The sequence below is a fragment of the Pan troglodytes genome, chromosome 7 (assembly GCF_028858775.2).
Source record: "Pan troglodytes isolate AG18354 chromosome 7, NHGRI_mPanTro3-v2.0_pri, whole genome shotgun sequence".
In the NCBI taxonomy this organism is placed as follows: Eukaryota; Metazoa; Chordata; class Mammalia; order Primates; family Hominidae; genus Pan; species Pan troglodytes.
The window spans coordinates 69,542,351-69,561,290 of NC_072405.2; the positions used below are offsets into that span (position 1 = coordinate 69,542,351).

Here is an 18,940-nt window from a genome sequence, read left to right on the forward strand (position 1 = left end):
AATTCTATTTGGTTCTTTGTTAAATCTGATCATTTTTGATAGTCCTCTTTTTCTTATTAATTTTTTTCTATCATCTTTTATTTCTTTTAATATCTCTCTCTCTATATATAACCATAATAAAAACACAAACATATATATACAAATATATATATACAGATATACACATAAATATATATATACACAAATATATATACATATATTTGTGTTTTTATTATGGTAAAATATATATTTATATTTATGCTTATATTTATGAATGTTGAAGGAAATAAAAAGTCATAGAAAAAAATTGATACAAAAATACACAAGTATATTTGTGTTTTTATTATCGTAAAATATATATGCTATGGTTTGAATGTCTCCACCAAAACTTGGGTTGAAGTTTAATTGCCATTGTAACAGCATTAAGAGGTAGGGCCTTTAAGAGGTGTTAGGTTATGATGGCTCGCTCTCATGAAGAGGATTAATGCCATTATTGTGAGAGGAGGTTAGTTATGGAAGGAGTGGGTTTCTGTTAAAAAGAAATTTGGCCTGATTGGTCTCCATCTTGTGTGCTTGCTTCTGCCTTTTTCCGTGGGATGACCCTTGCCAAATGCCAGTGCTATGCTCTTGGACTTCCCAACCCCCAGACTGTGAGCCAAATAACTTTAAAAACCAAATTACCCAGTCCATGATATTCTGTTAGAGCAGCAGATAACAAACTAAGACAATACATAACATAAAATTTAATATGTTAGCCTTTAAGTATATAATTCAGTGGCATTAATTACCTTCACATCATACGTAGTTATATTCTATATCTGATAATTCTAATATTTGAAGTTGTTGGAGTTTCAATCACACTTGCTGTTTCTGTTGACTTCCACTTATAGTCATTGGCTGTCTTGAGGTTTGGTAAAATTTTTCTCTTTTTAAAACATATTTAATTGAACTTAAACTGTTGGGAATCCTCATGTAACTGTGTAATGAATGCTTTGTTCTGGAGATGTGCACTTCCCTCTGCCAGACATTTATTTTCTGTGTTTGGAGTTTTCAAGATTCACTAGACAGTAAAAATTTGAACCTGAGACCTATGTAAAAGTTGTAACTAGCAGTCTCATAGTTAAAACTTTTCAGGGGAGACCATCATTATTGTTTTTATTATTATTATTACTATTATTATTATTAATAATATTTTTTACTTGAAGCTGTGGTGAAGGTAGATTTCCCTCTGGATTGTTTTACCAACAGTTTTTTTTTTTTTTTCTAGTCCACTTTTTCCCTGGAGGGTGTGTCCCTTTGAAGATCTAAACTATATGTGAGTCTCGGGTTTCTCGTTTTCTTTGTACAGGCCCAAAAGACATCATTTCCCTGAACAACTATTAAAAGTTTTCAGAACGGGTAAGGTGGTAAATATTTTAGGCCTGTGAGCCATATGGTCTCTGTTGCAACTACTTAACTCTGCTGTTGCAGCACAAAAGCAGTCACTGACCATACATAGATGAATGGGCATGGCTATGTGCCAATAAAACTTTATTTACAAAAACAGGTGGTTGGCCTGTATGCTGTAGCTTGCCAACACTGCTCTAGAATCCTGATATTGCCTTTGTTTCCTAAGTAGCCCTGACTCCTGATTTTCTTACTTTTTTGCTCATGGCTTATCTTGTTTTGTCTTACTTTATGTTTCTGGGGATTTCCCTTATTATCTTGAGAGTTAACCAATTCACTTAATATTGCAATGTATCCAGCATTTTAATGCTTTGCAAGGGAGGGATTTTAAAAACAAATAGTTCTAGTAGCAAAACCCAACAATTTCTCTCTTTCTTTTGGCTTACATACCCTCTTAGCTAAACAAAACCTAACAATTAGCTAAATGACAACCATCTGTTTTTCTTTAAGCATCTTCTCTAGTCCTTTAGCATCCTGTCACACCAATTTATAGCTACTCTTCTCTCTGAGAGCTTATGGTCTCAGGGTAGCAAGATTTCAGAATAGAGATAGTAAGATTCTGACCTCCCTTCTGTCATGTCAGAGGATACACAGAAGAGACTTGGGTATTGTGTGTGAATGTGGCCATCTGAGAGCCTTTTCAGTTGTGTTCATTGAACCTCTTTTATATGTCTCTTACTGTCTTACGGCCTAGAATTCACAGGTGGAAACAACCAAAAAAAAAAAAAACAAAAAAAACCCCTGCTCTCTTGGACTTGTTTTTTTTTTTTTTTTTTCTTTTTTTGAGACGGAGTCTTGCTCTGTCACCCAGGCTGGAGTGCAGTGGCACGATCTCAGCTCACTGCGAGCTCCGCCTCCCGGGTTCACGCCATTTTCCTGCCTCAGCCTCCCGAGTAGCTGGGACTACAGGTGCCCACCACCGCACCTGGCTAATTTTTTATATTTTTAGTAGAGATGGGGTTTCACTGTGTTAGCCAGGATGGTCTCGATCTGCTGACCTCCTGATCTGCCCGCCTCGGCCTCCCAAAGTACTGGGATTACAGGCATGAGCCACCGCGCCCAGCCTGGACTTGGTATTTTAATTGAAAGGGACATAAAATAAATAGGCCAGGCGCGATGGCTCATGCCTATAATCCCAGCACTTTGGGAGGCCAAGGCGGGTGGGTCACCTGAGGTTGGGAGTTTGAAACAAGCCTGACCAACATGGAGAAACCCCATCTCTACTAAAAATACAAAAATTAGCTGGGTGTGGTCACACATGCCTGTAATCCCAGCTACTCGGGAGGCTGAGGCAGGAGAATTGCTGGAACCTGGGAGGTGGAGGTTGCAGTGAGCCGAGATCGCACCATTGCACTCCAGCCTGGGCAACAAAAATGAAACTCTGTCTTAAAAAAAAAAAAAAAAAAACCAAAAGAAAACCACGAATAAAATTATAAAAATATTAGATAATGAGAGTGTTATGTTGAAGATGAAAGAAGTTGTTTTAATAGGGAATGACAAACAGGTTTTTTTTTTTTTATTGTTGTGGTTTTAGATGGATAGAGGGCTGGATGAGGAGGCAACATTTAAACCTGACTTGAATGATATAAAGGAACAAGCTATGGAAAGATCTGAGGCAGGGGAGGGGAACATTTTTGGTATTTTCAGAAGTCAGAGAGAATGTGAGTGTGGCTGAGATATGGCATAGCAAAATTGAAACGAAAAGGTCTCAACGAAAAAAGAAAATGAGAATCTGAGAAACAGTGGGACTAGCCTAGGAGTGCAATGAAAAGGAGCCCGGGGATGACAGCTGTGCAGCAGTCTTAGGAAACAATTGGTCCAAATTACAACAGGAGAGCTGAGGGCCCAAGAATGGGTTGAATGAGAAAGGGGATTACATGGCACACCTGATATAATGAAGAACCTGGGAGATTTTCATGATAAGATGGGGACATATGTCTTCTGTTAATCAGAAAATAGTAAGGTAATGGCAATCGTGGGAAAAATAAATATTCAGAAGAAATTTATAGTTTAAATATGAAGTAAGCTGAAATGTGGCATGACAGCAGTTGATTTAATTTAATTAAACAGAAAGTATTTGATCTTGATGTCTGGTACTTCTTTCTATAGACAGTACAGGCTTAGTGATATATGGTATGGTTACTATATTGAAGTTTTTTAAAAACAGCTTTATTAAGATATTGACATATAAAATTGTATATACTTAAGATGTATGACTTGATGTTTTGATACATGTATACATCGTGAAATGGCCACCACAATGAAGCCAATTAATGTATCCATTACTTCTAATTGTTACCATTTGTGTGTGTGTTATGTACTGACTTTCCTATGAGAAAAAGCACACTCCTAAGCACTGCAGTAGATTATATTTATGCAATAAAGGTAGTATTATAGATGTGGTTTCCAACTTCAAAGTTTTAGAGTCAATCTATGCTAACAAAACAATAAAGGCCCAAATATAGTTATAAATAATACAGCATATGGACAAATATAGTTATAAATCTTGATGCTGTAGAAGTGAGCACACAGGTGACCAAGGATGGGAGAATGATGAGCCCTAGGGACGATTATCTCCTCATCTTATGTGGTGGGTCTGAGGGGCAAAGGTTTGAGGGAGAATTTAAATCTTCAATTTTTGGGTATGCTTTAAAACTTTTAAAACTCTTCTTGTATCATTTTTACATGTTTATTTTAGAAAGCATTTTCCTTTAGTTCTTTTATTCTACAATATTTATGGATCATTTTCTATGTCCCATATGTCATGCACTGGGAAATAAGAGGAGAACAAGAGAAAAAAATCCTTGTCCTCATGTAGCTTGTATTCCAGTGGGGGAGAGTGTGCCTTTCTATAGCATCACAAAAAATGCAAGTTAAAGGAATGGGGTATTAGTGATGTTTTTGTCGCATTAAGGAACAAGGTTCTCATTGAGCAATAGGTCATATTGATGGCTCCTAAATCTCTATCTTCAGACCAGATCTTGTTCTTGAGCTTCAGATCTGCATGTCTGAGTGCTTAATGGGCACCTCCAAACCTGATCTTCTTCCAGCATCCTGCAGCTCCATCAGAAAACATCTTTCTCCCTCTTCCACCTTCCTTCTTCTCTCACCCTCACACCACTTCAGGTCCAATCCATGACCAAGACCTGCAGATTCTACCTCCTGCATAGAGCTTGACTTCCTGTGTTGGTAGTGTACTCACCACTCCTTTTCAATTCTGGCCATCATCCCTCAGTTGAATTATTGCAAACACACCCTTCACTGCTCTCCAACCCATTTTCCACATGGCAGCCAGAGCCATGTTTCAAACAAGTCTGAACATCATGTTAATGTGCCTAAAGTACTTCAATGATGTCTTATTCTGTTTTGTGCTCCTATAACAGAATATCTGAGAGTGGGTAATTTATAGTGAGCAGAAATTTATTGGCTCACAATTCTAGAGGCTGAGAAGTCCAAGATCAAGGTGCTGGCATCTGGTGAGGCCCTTCTTGCTGTGTCATTTCATGGTGGAAGGGCCAGAGCACAAGAGAGTGCACCCACTTCCATTTGTATAATGGCATTAATCTATTCATGACCTAAACACCTCCCTTTAGGCCCCACTTCCCAACACTGTCACATTGGGGATTAAGTTTCCAACACGTGAACTTTTGGGACACATTCAACCCATAGCAAACAATTTGCCATGACCCTTAGGAGAAATTTCAAATTCTTTGGTATGCTTGCAAAATCTCTCTGTCTTTCAATCTTATGCACACATGTGTATGCACACTCATGCACACACACACATATACACACACACATAAAATACCCTCCCCATCATCTAGCTCTCCTCTGCCAGGGTCTCCCCTCCCTGCCTGCCTGCCTGCCCAGCTGCCTCTGTTGCTGGTAGGGCACCAGCCCCATGCGTGGCTATGAGAGTCTGCTTGTTTTTGTGTCCCTTTGATAGTGTTTGGGGTGGAGTGATTCTGGAGTGCAGGCTCTGGGGTCTCACCCTCTTGGTTCAAATCCTGATTCTACTACTTCCTCAGGCAAGTTACTTAACTTCTTGTAAGCTCCATGAGCACTGTAAAATGGGGATCACAGTGACCTCACTTCACAGAATTGTTACAAGGTGTGTGATGTGCCCTGTAACACCCAGCACTGAGAAACCCCTAACCCCTTGTGAATGTTAGCTAGCCTCTCCACTGCTGCTGTGACTCTTACTGTGACTCTCTTGATCTGGTCTCAACTTAATAAGGTTCTCTGGCTGGCCTCCCCATGCCCTCTGCCTCTGTGGCTCCCACATTTCCCCTCCATGACACATGTGCCCCTCTATTGTAAGCATTCCTAGACTGTCTGTTAGCATGTGACCTTCTGTTTTCTACAACATTCCCAGGGATTTCTACAGTGTTGGGTACCTGGTAGGGCTCAGTATAAAAGAAATAAATAAGGAATACATGAGATAGATGCCAAATTTAGTTAATCCAATTTGACCCTGGAAAGAACATTCTGACCTTGAGAAGTACAGGACCCTGGAACCATTGAGCAGGACTGTTCCACCTCTGGAAATGCATCTGTCATTCTATAGTTGTTTAGAAGATCTTTAATACGTGAATTTCTTTATTGATTTTTTAAAAAATGCTTGTTTCCCAAGCACGTTTCTAACTTAGAGACTATTAGGAGGTGTGTCTAGATGTTAGAAAGGTGGACCCACCTCCACCGGGTGAGTGAAGAGAGGTGGAGCACTATACTTGCAGAGTGCTGTACGGGCCTCAGTGCAGTGTCTTTCTGCCTGGGAAAGCTTTTCTTTCATGGGGCTGTGTTATTTATACATGCATGCCCTCATGCACACCTTCCACAGGGCCAGCCAGCCCTCCTCTTGCAGGAACCTTGCTCTCAACTGAGGCTGGGAGACTGATGTCCGGGTAGGTGTGACATGAGCTTAGGCAGTAATTTGGCTCTTTTAAGAGTGCAGACAGTCTCCTGGAGTCCCGCAGCTCCCATCACTCTGCAGCCAGGAGCAGAGTCCAGCCGTCCTCAGGTCCCACGGGGACCTCGCTGTGTTTACACGACTCGTCATATGGTAACCTCTTACAGCTCTTGGGCAGGCTGCACTGTTACCTCATCTGCAGTCCCGTGACCTCATCCATGTAGAATGTAGTGAGTGCAAGCTGGGAGTGGAGCAGGCTCAGCCTCTCACTTCAAGCCCAGGAGAAGCTGTCCTCCACGTGGACTCAGGGAATCCACCAGGTGGAGATCTGTCCACTTAGTAATTATTCCCAGCAGGGATCCGATTGGGAGCCAAGAAGATGTGTTTTCCAGGGGCTGGGGCTGGGAGGTGCCGGTGCAGACATGTGTGCCCACACCTGGAAGTTAGTTATCTCATGTGAATTTTGTCGCCTCCAAGAAGGGCTACTGACTCCCAGCATGGCAGAGTTGCTGTCCCTCTCAGCCTGTCAGGTAGGAGCCTCCAAGATGGTGGTGTGCAAACAGGCTGTGAAACGCACCACAAAAGGGACTAGGAAGGCACAGTCTCAGAACGGGGGTGGAAGCATCACTAGGTACTGTTTTTATTGTTTATCACTTTCTTTGAATTATATTTGCTCTCCCCCTGCAAAAAATATTGCACGTGATGACTAGGAATATAAAATAAATTACCTTTGCCATAGGCTGCTGGGTTTATTAGCCTCTTTCAAACTCTTCACAATGTAAAGGACAGGCTGACCTACAGTGGCCTCCTCCTTCCAACAGGCTCTCCCTCTCTCCCCCTCACTCCCTCCCTCCCTCCCTCTCTCTCCCCCCTCTCTCTCCCCTCTCCTCTCTCTGTGTAACAGGAGCTCTATTTGTGCATTTAACTGCTTAACCTTTTGAGTTACTTCAGAGCTCTGTATTTCTTCTAAGATTTCTTTGGGATACAATTAAAATTTTTCCACCTTTATTAAGGTATAATTGACAATTAAAAATTGTATATATTTACGGTGTACAACATCATGTTTTGATATATGTATACCTTGTGAAGTGATGACCAGAGTGAAGTTAATTAACATAGCCATTGCCTCATGTCGTTATCGTTTTGTGAGTGTGGGGTGAGAACATTGAAGATCTACCCTCTTAGCAATTTTTAAGGATACAATACAATACGATTAACTATAGTCATCATGCTGTCCAATAGACCTCCAGAACTTAGTCATCCTGTCTTACTGAAACTTGGTACCCTTTGGTTAGTCATTTTAAATTTTAGGTGCTGATTTAGCTAATATATATATATATATATATATTTAAATTTAGCTACCTTACATATTTATATTTAGAAAAAAGGCAAAGATTAAAAAACAAGCTTAGGAAACAAAAATGGCAGAAACAACACAAAAGTTAAATACCTCCAGAGGTCAAGAATTTATTTGGGGGCTGGGTGCAGTGGCTCGCGCCTGTAATCCCAGCACTTTGGGAGGCCAAGGGGGCGGTGGATCATCTGAGGTCAGGAGTTCAAGAACAGCCTGGCCAACATGGTGCAACCCCGTCTCTACTAAAAATACAACAATTAGCCCATTGTCGTGATGGGTGCCTGTAGTCCCAGCTACTCAGGAGGCTGAGGCAGGAGAATTGTTTGAACCCAGGAGGCAGAGGTTGCAGTGAGTTGAGATCACATCACTGCACTCCAGCCTGGACAACAGGGTGAGACTCCACCTCAAAAAAAAAAAAATGTATTTGGAAAAGCTCTGGCAATGAAAATACTCCTGAGGGGGAGAATGCTAATTTTAAGGAGCAAATGTTAGTAAACTGACAGAGTCAGTCATCCCCCTGACTACGTGGACATCAGTGAGGAATATAGGACTCGTTGCTCCTGGTCTGTAAATGTGGAACAAAACCCATTCTTAAGAGTGGGATCTTAGTCTTCTTGGGGTGAGAGGCAAATGCTTGGCTATAATGAGCAAAAGAGCTGGGGTCATTATTTTGATAGTGTGTTTGCTGCCTACTTTTAGTCATGCACCTGAGACATTCTTATTAGCAAGCTTGGAGCAGCAGTGGAGTGTTGAAAAAATTTCTCTCAAACCTGGGCTCTAGGACAGTCCTCCTGCACACAGATGAATGCCCCTGTGAGCAAATTGCCTCCCCAGCCTGTTCAGAGTCACCTACACTGCTGGCAAATGGTTTTTCAGAGCAAGGTAAGCCCTGCAGAGACCCAGAGGCCTGTATATTTAAACAATTATGGCCTGTGTGTGTCTCAGCCTCCTGCTGCATGCTCCTGAGCAAGATGGTGTAATATGTGCATTTTACATATCAATAGCAGAGGAGGCTGTTTCCAGATGGCTGTACCTATTTCAAAGCCACCTTTTTATGCAGAAGGAAGACTGTGTGACCTCCCTCCAAGTAAATGTGTTTTGTAAGTCCTGGGAATGAATGCTTAAAAAATGGTCGTGGGCTATATTTCATGTCCAGTCCAACATGTTGTGTGTGCACAGCTGTTCGGGGCTGGCATGTGGTAGCATATTAAAAGGAAGATTACCATTTCCAATTTTTTCCCCTTCTGAAAGCTTGATATGCATATATGAAACTTGTGGAAAAAAATATGCATAATGAGACAGGGATGCTGGGTCTCAAGGCACTAGTCGGTGCACATCTGGAGTTTCTAGCATTCTAGAGATAGTTACTTATTCCCAGGAGCCGCTGCCGGAGTGGGAATGGTAGCCCGGTATCCATGGTGAGCTTCCCTATCTCACCGTGCCAGGTGTGCGTGTGTGTGTTATTTCTTGGAAAGGCTGTCCTCTGAGGGGGTGGGGAGGGAAGAAGGCAAGAGAGGAGAGGAGGGAAAAAACAGAAGGGAGGTAATTAGGCGCCACCTTGCCCAATGGAGCCTGCTCAGGTGTCTGAAATCAAGGATGGGGATTGGAAGGGAGCTGATGGAGTCTGATGATTCCTCCTGCCTGCCAAGTCCACGCTTGTTTCTATGGGTACAAGACCAGGGGAAAGAAACCCTGGGGTCAGAAAAGAGGCATGGATCACAATACCAAGCAGGATGGGCCTTGCTACTTGCCTCTTCTGCAATGTGGTATTAGTCTTGAACTGACAATCTGAATTCATGCCGATTTTTCCCCCCAGTTTAGACATTGGAAGTGTTTCAAACTTCGTAGGCTGTTATTTAGAAAAAGCCTTCATGGGATAGCATTTTTTTTTTTTTTGAGATGGAGTCTCCCTCTTTCGCCCAGGCTGGAGTGCAGTGGTGCGATCTCAGCTCACTGCAAGCTCCGCCTCCCGGGTTCACGCCATTCTCCTGCCTCAGCCTCCCAAGTAGCTGTGACTACAGGCACCTGCCACCACACCGGGCTAATTTTTTTTTTTTGTATTTTTAGTAGAGACGGGGTTTCACCGTGTTAGCCAGGATGGTCTTGATCTCCTGACCTCGTGATCTGCCCGCCTCGGTCTCCCAAAGTGCTGGGATTACAGGTATGAGCCACCGCGCCCGGCCGGGATAGCATTTTAACTGGATAGCTGACTGGCTGATTTTATATTCCCACTTAATGGATAGAGAAATTGAGGCATTAGGAACCATATGGACCTGCCTTACTCTGAGAGGGAAATAGGAGCAGGCCTGGGAAGTTCTCCCAGGAAAGAGAGTTTGTTATAGCTTCATAGATTCATGGGATGCATGAATTTTCTTTTTCTTTTTTTTTGAGTTGCAAGATTGTGAGGTTGCAGATGCTCTGTGTAAAACAATGCCCCACAGGGAGGGAAGTGTGAGGTCCGGCCCGAGGCCACCCTTAAAAAGGGCTATAAACAGCAGCTGCTTCTATTGTGCGTGCCAAGTGCTGCCTATTAGTTTAGGTTTCCAGACTCCTTGTTTCTTTCTCTTGAACCAGATGTGACCAAGCAAGAGTTTGTCAATTCAGAGGTAGACCCCAGATGGTGGGAATCAAGGGAGGGAAGTGAGGGGCACACGGGCCTCTGGGGGCTGAGGCAGGAGACAGCTCTCTGCCTTTCTCAGGTACTCTGTTTTTCTGTCTTGGTGTCTGATCAATCCTTCCTTCTCCTCCGGGTTTGGCAGCTGAGGCAGAGTGGGGAAGAGTGTCTGTGGTGTCTGATCTTCAAGCTCACACATGAGCTCGTGGAGGGCTCAGGACACAATGGAGGGGGATAGATGACAGCGGAAGAGCACTCAGGAACCCCATTAGGCACCCCTGATGGAGGGCAGGGAAGGGGCAAACAAAAGAGCCCCAGGCCGCTGGGCCACACAGAACCTGGATGATGAAACAGGAGGATGCAGGCAGGAAGACAGAGCCACCTCCCTCTGCTGCCCCTGGTGAAGGGGTGCATTCGTTCCCTGGTTGGTGGGGGAGAGACGCCAACCCAGAGCCACGTTATTTCTCATTCGTGGTGCGTGGCATTTTTATTTACCATTTATGAAACTGCGGGTTCAGATGTGTGTTTTTGTTTTTTTGTTTTTTGTTTTTATTTTTGAGACAGAGTCTCTTGTCACTCAGGCTGGAGTGCAATGGCATGATCTCGGCTCACTGCAACCTCTGCCTCCCAGGTTCAAGCCATCCTCCTGCCTCAGCCTCCAAAGTAACTGGGATTACAGGTACCCACCACCATGCCTGGCTAAGTTTTGTATTTTTAGTAGAGATGGGGTTTTGCCATGTTGGCCAGGCTGGTCTCCAACTCCTGACCTCAGGTGATCCGCCTGCCTCAGCCTCCCAAAGTGCTGGGATTACAGGCGTGAGCCACTGCGCCTGGCCCCAGTGTTCTTAATTAATCTTTTTTATTTCTCTTTCCCTCTTTCTTTCTTCTTCTAAGGTAGAGGACCTTTGGAGATGTGAATGAAAACAGCTGTCTGAACAAGTTGTACCCTAACTAGCACAGCTGTGAATCTGAAGCTTGAAATGGGGAAGTTGGTCAGCATGGGTGAAGCTATGCAGCCCAGGTGAAGGGATCCTCAAGCAGCAGCCTCTGCCTTTTTGTCTTCTCCTTTTCATGGAGATGACAAGAATCACCCCAGGACTTATCTTCTGAGGTGCTCAGCTGTGGTCCCAGAGCTGCTTTGGTCACTGCTATGGCAGGTGGAAGCAGGATGGGTGAAGTCATTCTGGAGAACAAGGTAAATTATAGCCAAATTATATATTTGCATATGCCATGACCCAGCATCCCAATATATGCCAGAGAAACTCTTGCACAGATTCATGTGGAAATAAACATAGTAAAGATGTCCTACATATCTTTCTGGGTCCCAGGGAGTTGGAGGGAACTTAGGTACCCATCATTTGGGGAATAGAGAAAATGTGGTGGGAACTTATGCTGGAATACCATGCAGCAGCTGAAGTAATGAATGAACACAAATCTTTAGCAAGACTGTTGAATGAACATGTAAGAAATAGGACAGTATCTATAGCACGATGTCATTTTAATAATGTTAACAGAAGCATACACATACAAACAATATTGTATTTTTACGTTTCCAGGCACAAATTTCTTATACATGACATTGGGTGGAGAGAGAGGAAGGAGACATGCCATGGGGATCAAGGTTAGAGGGAAAAAATTCAAATAAAATTAAAGAATAGAGGGGGTTTAAAATGCCCAGTTATGATAATTAACATGCCATGAACTGAAGAAACGACTCAGTTTTGCACTTAAATTCCTATGTATGGAAATGGAAATTCTCTTTGTCTCTTTCTCATCTATCTACATATCTATAACATACCATAGTTTCTGTGATAAAAAGTATCACAGAAATGCATAAATGCATATGAAATCTCACTGTCAATAATCGACCATCAAATACTCTTTAAACCTATACTATGGACGTAGTCCTGCGCTAGGTCTGATGGAACATGCAAGAGCATAGGGTATTGTCCTTGTTACCATGCAGATTGGAACTTACATATGAAACAAGAGCATGCAATTTAAAATAGCATATAATGAATGCCCAAACTGTGTAAGACATACACAAAGAGGTGCATGAGAATGAAAAACAAAGATGGCTGGTGAGGACAGGAGTGGTCAGAGAAAACTCACTGGAGAAAGAAGCTCTGCACTGGGCGGTGAAGGATGGTGGTACTGGCTTGGCAGAGGGAAGGGGAACGGAAGCCGCATAGAGACATAAATCGTGAAGCTACCAAGGGGACGACGAGTGCAGTAGCCAGACCCCAGCAGAAGGGGACGGCTTGAGGTGTGGGTGAAGCAGGGTGCAGTGCATACTTACCCTGTCGTCTGCGCAGCATTCAGCTTCTGGGAACCATGTGTGGCTGCCTCTGGCTCCTTTATCCCCAGGGCTTCTCGGAAGCTATTTGTACAGACGTTTTCAGGCCTCTCCTGCCCACGGCTCAGGGTGTGGGTGCTGAGGGTGGGATTTGGGATTTGGCCAGGAGGAAGCATCTGCCACCACTGGCATCCCTTTTGCTTTCTTTTCCCTCTTATGAGTACTCAGGGCTGCCTCCTAGCTTTGCCTAATTGCTCTGTCCATGGACCAATGAGAGCGGGTGATGTTTTAAAGTGACAATCCTACATTGATAGTATTTTCTAGAAAATTCTCCACACACCCGTGGACTAATCTGCCAGAGATCATTTAATTTAATTTATTTATTTAGAGACAGGGTCTTGTTCTGTCGCCCAGGCTGGAGTGCAGTGGTGTGATCTCTGCTTACTGCAGCATCAAATTCTCGGGCCCAAGCGATTCTCCCACCTCAGTCCCCCAAATCGCTGGGACCACAGGCCTGCCCCTGGCGAATTGTTATGTATTTTTTTGTGGGATGGTGTCTCACTATGTTGCTCAGGCTGGTCTCAAACTCCTGGGGTCAAGTGACCTCCCACCTTGACCTCCCAAATTGCGGGGCTTATAGGTGTGACCCACTGTGCAAGGCCGGGCGCAGTGGCTCACGCCTGTAATCGCAGCACTTTGGGAGGCCGAGGCCGAGGCCGGCGGATCACCTGAGGTTGGGAGTTCGAGACCAGCCTGACCAACATGGTGAAACCCTGTCTCTACTAAAATACAAAAAATTAGCTTGGCGTGGTGGTGTGCGCCTGTAGTCCCAGCTACTAGGGAGGCTGAGGCAGGAGAATCTCTTGAACCCGGGAGGCAGAGGTTGCGGTGAGCTGACATTGCCCCACTGCACTCCAGCCTGGCCACAGAACAAGACTCCATTTCAAAAAAAAAAAAAAATCAGATTCATAACCTGTATGAGTTTAATCAATATTATTAACAATAACTAATATTGTTATGTTTGTTAAGAAAACTAGGGCTGGCATGGTGGTGCACACCTATAATCCCAGCACTTTGGGAGGCTGAGGTAGGCAGATCACTTGAGGCCAGGGGTTCGAGACCAGCCTGGGCAACATGGCAAAACCCCGTCTCTACAAAAAATACAAAAATTAGCTGAGTGTGGGGTCATGTGCCTGTAGTCCCAGCTACTTGGGAGGCTGAGGTGGGAGAATCACTTGAGCCTGGCAGGTTAAGGCTGCAGTGAGCTGCAGTCATGCCACTGCACTCCAGCCTAGGTAATAGGACAAGACCCTGTTTCAAAAAAAATAAATAAATAAAATTTAAAAAAAAATGAAAGAAAAGAAAAAGAAAACTAGGAGGCCAGGCATGGTGCTATGGATGTTCACAAAGGGGGTCCTAATGCATGTGTTCTGAACAAACATGTATATTACATACAAGCCATGTTCACCTTGTGGTGGAGACAACAATGAAGTGTATCACAATCAAGCTCTATACGTCAAAAGGTGAAGCAGGGACACCAAGGCACTCAGTGTACAGCCTCTGTAATCCAGCCAGAACCAGTCTATAGTCAGTGGTCTCTTATCAGGAGAAAGTTACTGAAATAAGGCTCTTGTCCAATCAAAGCTGTAGTTATGGCTGTAGAACAGGGGTTGGGTGTTAGTCAGGCAGTGTCTGGTGGCTGGTGAGCTGCAGTTGTTTCAATATTGCTTATCTCAGGGCCACTGCTTGTTTGGCTGCCAGAGAAAAAGAAAAACCCTGTAGCCATTAGGACATAGTATACTCTTTAAGTGTAGGGGTGCATGACTTAACCCTTGCCTAGCATGGCCTTAGGTTCTGTTTCGAATTCGGTATCTTACTGCCACAAAGAGTCTGTTCTGTCAGCCTTATGATCTCTGTTTTAACATTAGTGCTTGTCAGTGGTTGTGTCTAAACCGTAAAAGAAAGGGGATATACGTGTTTGACGTCCTATCCCATCATGGCCAGGAACTCAGTTTTTAAGTTTTCTCTGGGATCCCCTTGGCCAAGAGGGGGTCAGTTCAGTCAGTTGGCAGGGGCGGGGGCTGTTAGGATTTTATTTTTAGTTCTTATTGATTTTATGTTGACATATTTTGGATATATTGAATTAAATATAACGCACAGTCAGCCCTCCCCGTCCATGGATTCAGCATCCATGAGTTTAACCAACCTAGGATCAAAAACATCCAAGAAAAAAATTAAAAATAAAACAAATAAAAAAGCAATACAGTATAACAACTATCTATAGAGCCTTTACATTGCATTAGATATTATAAGTAATCTAGAGATGATTTAAAATATACAACAGGATGTGCATGGGTTCTATGCAATTACTACACCATTTTATGTAAGGGGCTTGAGCATTCATGGATATTGGTATTTGAGGGGGTCCTGGAACCCGATATATCAAAGTCCCCTCCCCCGATATATCAAGGAGCAACTGTATTATTAAAATGAATTTGCATTCTTTTAAAAACTGTGATTACAAAACATTTAAAATTACACACGGAGCTCACATTCTGGTTCTGCTGGGGAGGGCTGCTCTGGATTAAAGTTGTTCTTGGTTTATTTATTTGGTTTTCCATGCACTTTTCAACTCTGATTCTATGCCTGTGATCTGGATCTCCTCTTGAGATGTGGATTCACATCCGCCATTCTGTCTCCTCATCTTCTGAGAGGTCTGCCCTGGAGCCCTCTGCTGAGCTCTCCTCAGGACCGGCTGCTGGTCATCCTGAGATCCCTCTTCACTAATGTCCTGGGAATTTCCTTTATTGTTCTACTGTGTTGAAGCCTGTTTCCTGGATCTCATTTCTTCCTCCTTGGTTAATTCCTTTGTTTTATGAAACATGTTCTCCAGTTTCCTAAGAAAAGTGTGTGGGAGGTTAATTTTTTGCAACCTTATGTGTCTGAAAATTTGTGTGAAAATCACGTGCCCTTGATGCACAGTTTGGGTAGGTGAGTCCAGGATGGAAATAATTTCTCTAAATTTGGAAGGCATTGCACCCATGTCTTCTATCTCCCTGTATTGACATTGAGAAGTTCTAAGTCATTTGACTTCTTAACCTCTGTACATGACCTTTCCTTTGAAATCTCCATTCCCTCTTGCAGAATCTTCTTTTTCTCACCAATGCTGTGAACTTTCATGATGATGTGACTTGGTATATATCATGCCATTCAATTCTGGGAAATTTCCTTGAATTATTTTATTGGTGATTTCATCCCCTCTATTTCTTTAGTTCTCTCTCTTTGGAACTCTATTATTTGGATGAAACAGATAATTGTTAGTCTGCACTGGTCTTCTAATTTTTTTATCTTTTCTCTTTTATTTTCCATCTCAGTCCTTTGCTCCTCTTTCTAAAAAGTTTCCTCAACTTATCTTCCATCTCTTCAGCTGAGTTATTTATTTATATTATTATATTTTAAATGTCTAACAATCTAGCAACTTTTTTTTTTTTGTTCTTTGATGACTTGTCCTTTTTTTTTTTTTTTTTTGAGACAGAATCTGACTCTGTCACCCATGCTGGAGTGCAGTGGCACAATCACAGCTCACTGCAGCCTCGACCTCCTTAGCTCAGGTGATCCTCCCACCTCAGCCTTGCGAGTAGCTGGGACTACATGCGCCCACCACCACACCCAGCCAATTTTTCTGTATTTTTTGTAGCGATAGGGTTTCGCCATGTTGCCCAGGCTGGCCTGGAGCTCCTGGGCTCAAGCCATCCTCCTGCCTTGGCCTTCCGAAGTGCTGGGATTACAGATGAGAGCCACTGTGCCCGGCCTACTTTTCCTTTTTAATAGCATCCTGCTCTTCTTTGTTTTGTGGGTGCAGTATCTTCTACATCTTTGTCCCCAAGGACAGTAATGCTCACTTTGATTTTAACTTTTCTCTTGCCTGCATAGTGTCTGTTTCTTCCAAATCCCCTTTTTTTCTGTGTATTTGGTCTCTCTCTTTCATGATAAAGGCTTCCTGAGGTGCAGAGTAAACCTGGGTTGTTTACACATGTTTATTGGCATGGGGGTTGCCTGCCTATAGCTGGGGTCCTGTGAAAATGAGCCTCTCAGCAGGGTGGCTGTGAGGAATCCCTGAGTGAGTTGCTTTAGGTCTTCTAGAGCTGTTCATATTTCCCAGAGGAGAATTTGCCAGTCTCCTGCCCAGAGGGTAATACCTTGGCTGCCAGCATTCTGAGAACTGAATCGAGAAGACAGTTTGGGATTTCAACATTCAGGAAGTATACATCACTCCCACCCCCACCTTCCCCCTTTTCTCTTTAAGATACCCCAGGCTGCTACTGGCTGCCTCTCTCAGTTTTCTATTTTTGTGTAACAAACTACCCCAAAACATTATGGCTTGCAAGCAATTGTATTTGCTCATGATTCTTAGGGTCAGGAATTTGGTAAGCTCGGCTGGGTGGTGGGTCTGATCACGTGGCCTCAACTGGTGCAGCTGGGATGGAGGGTTCACTTCTATGCTGGCTTTGTCATTCTCATGGCTGGTGTGCCTTGGCCTCTCTGTCTCTGTCTTTGTAACTGTCTTTCTCTCTCTCTCTGTATGCTGTCTCACCCATTAGGGCCTCTCTGTGTGACTTGGGCTTCTCACAGCATGGTGGTCTCAGTGTGGTCATGAAACTGCCTTTGCAAAAATCATAACAGTGAAAAAATTATGACAGTGAAGGAGATCTGACCAACTCCATCTTGCCTTTAACCTCCAAAGTACCCATGGTCATTCCTGGGCATGGGCCAAACTAACCCTGGGAAAAATTTAGTGCATAGTTTAAATAATAATAGCCCTCTTCAAACTAAACTTAAAAACTTAAAATTAATAAGTTTATTAATTTTAAAACTCATGAAAAGACACCAGGTTAGGAGGATGAGAGAGGCCTGAATTCCCTTAAGATATAGGTATAGTTAAGTGATTACCAGCCATTATTCTGGAGGTCGTGAGATTAGCAACTTCTCCAATTATTCCTGTAAATAACATTATTATTGTAGACCTAAGGTTGGCCTTTTGAGATGTCTTTTCAGGCTTTTGCATTTTTGATGACCAGATGGCCCTACCTGGACCAGCAACTCCTTTGTGGCCCCCACCCATAAGTGGACTCAGTGCAGGAGGACCGTTTTCCACAACACTGTGATTGCAGCCCCAACCAATCAGCATTTCCTCTTCACTAGCCCCATGCCCATCAAGCAATCCTTGAAAAACTCTAGCCTCCAAAAATTCAGGGAGGCAGATTTGAATAATAATAAAACTCTGGTTTCCCTTTTAGCTGGCTCTATGTGTATTAAACTCTCTGTATTGCAATTCCTCATCTTGATAAATCGGCTGTGTTTGGGCAGTGGGCAAGATGAACCCATTGGGTTCTGACTTCCAGCTGCTGACTTCCAGTGGGCAGGAGGCGAATGCTGCCAGTGCTGGGGTGGTTGAGGGCTATGCCCAGAGCTGGCACAGTGTTGCTTCTGTTGGTCAGAGAAGTCATGGGGGTCTTTCCAGATTCAAGGGTATGAAGAAAGAGATTCCTCCTTGGGTTGGAAGAGAAAGGACCCATTGCAAATGAGCATGTGGGTTGAAAGATTGGCCATCTTTAGAAAATTTAACCTGCCACACTGCGCAAGTTAAAGTTGATTTAAGAAAATGTTTAGTGAGCATGATTTTCATTGGTTAGGAATATTTATCAGTTGTTTTCTCCTTATGCAAAATTAAAGGTTGTGTTAAACTTACCTTCTGCTTTTGGAAATAAGTATATTTCAGAGATAAACATTTGCTATGAGTTTCCAAAATTTTTTTCTGTTTGTGTACTTGATCTTTTCATATTGTCATTGATGATGGGTATCTGAGTTACTGGTGGCTAATCTGTATGGGTCTGTAGCAACCTCAATTCTTGCCTCCTCAGAAGAAAGAATTCAACTGAGGGGCATAAGGCAGAAGAAGAGACCGAAGCAAGTTTTAGAGCAGGAGTGAACATTTATTAAAAAGCTTTAAAGCAGGAATGAAAAGAAAGTAAAGTACAGTTGGAAGAGGGCCAAGGGAGCATCTTGCAGGTCAAGTGTGGGGTTGCCTTTTGACTTGGGGTTTTATATGTTGGCATGCTTCTGCTGTCTTGCATCCCTTTTCCCATGGAATGCCCCCGGAAGGTCATATACCAGTTAAACTCTTTTGCCTCATAATGCTCATGCTCGAGCTCACTCGCCCAGCTCCTGAGATCTTACTGGGAAGCTGCTGATCGCCAGTTTCAGGTGTTTCCTGTCACCTGATGGTCACCTGACTCTCCTGGGTGGGGGAGGTGGAGGGTGGAGGCCCTCTCCTGTCCTGTT

At 43.3% G+C, this 18,940-nt stretch overlaps 1 long non-coding RNA gene across 1 annotated transcript; it reads right to left on the reverse strand.

Annotated features, from left to right (window-relative positions):
- Positions 1-11,147: 11,147 nt before the first annotated feature.
- LOC746743 (uncharacterized) lies at positions 11,148-12,777 on the reverse strand. Its single transcript, XR_010159585.1, has 2 exons — positions 12,602-12,777; positions 11,148-11,485 (listed from the first exon to the last, which is right to left on the reverse strand). It is a non-coding gene; the product is annotated as an uncharacterized LOC746743 (long non-coding RNA).
- Positions 12,778-18,940: the final 6,163 nt, after the last annotated feature.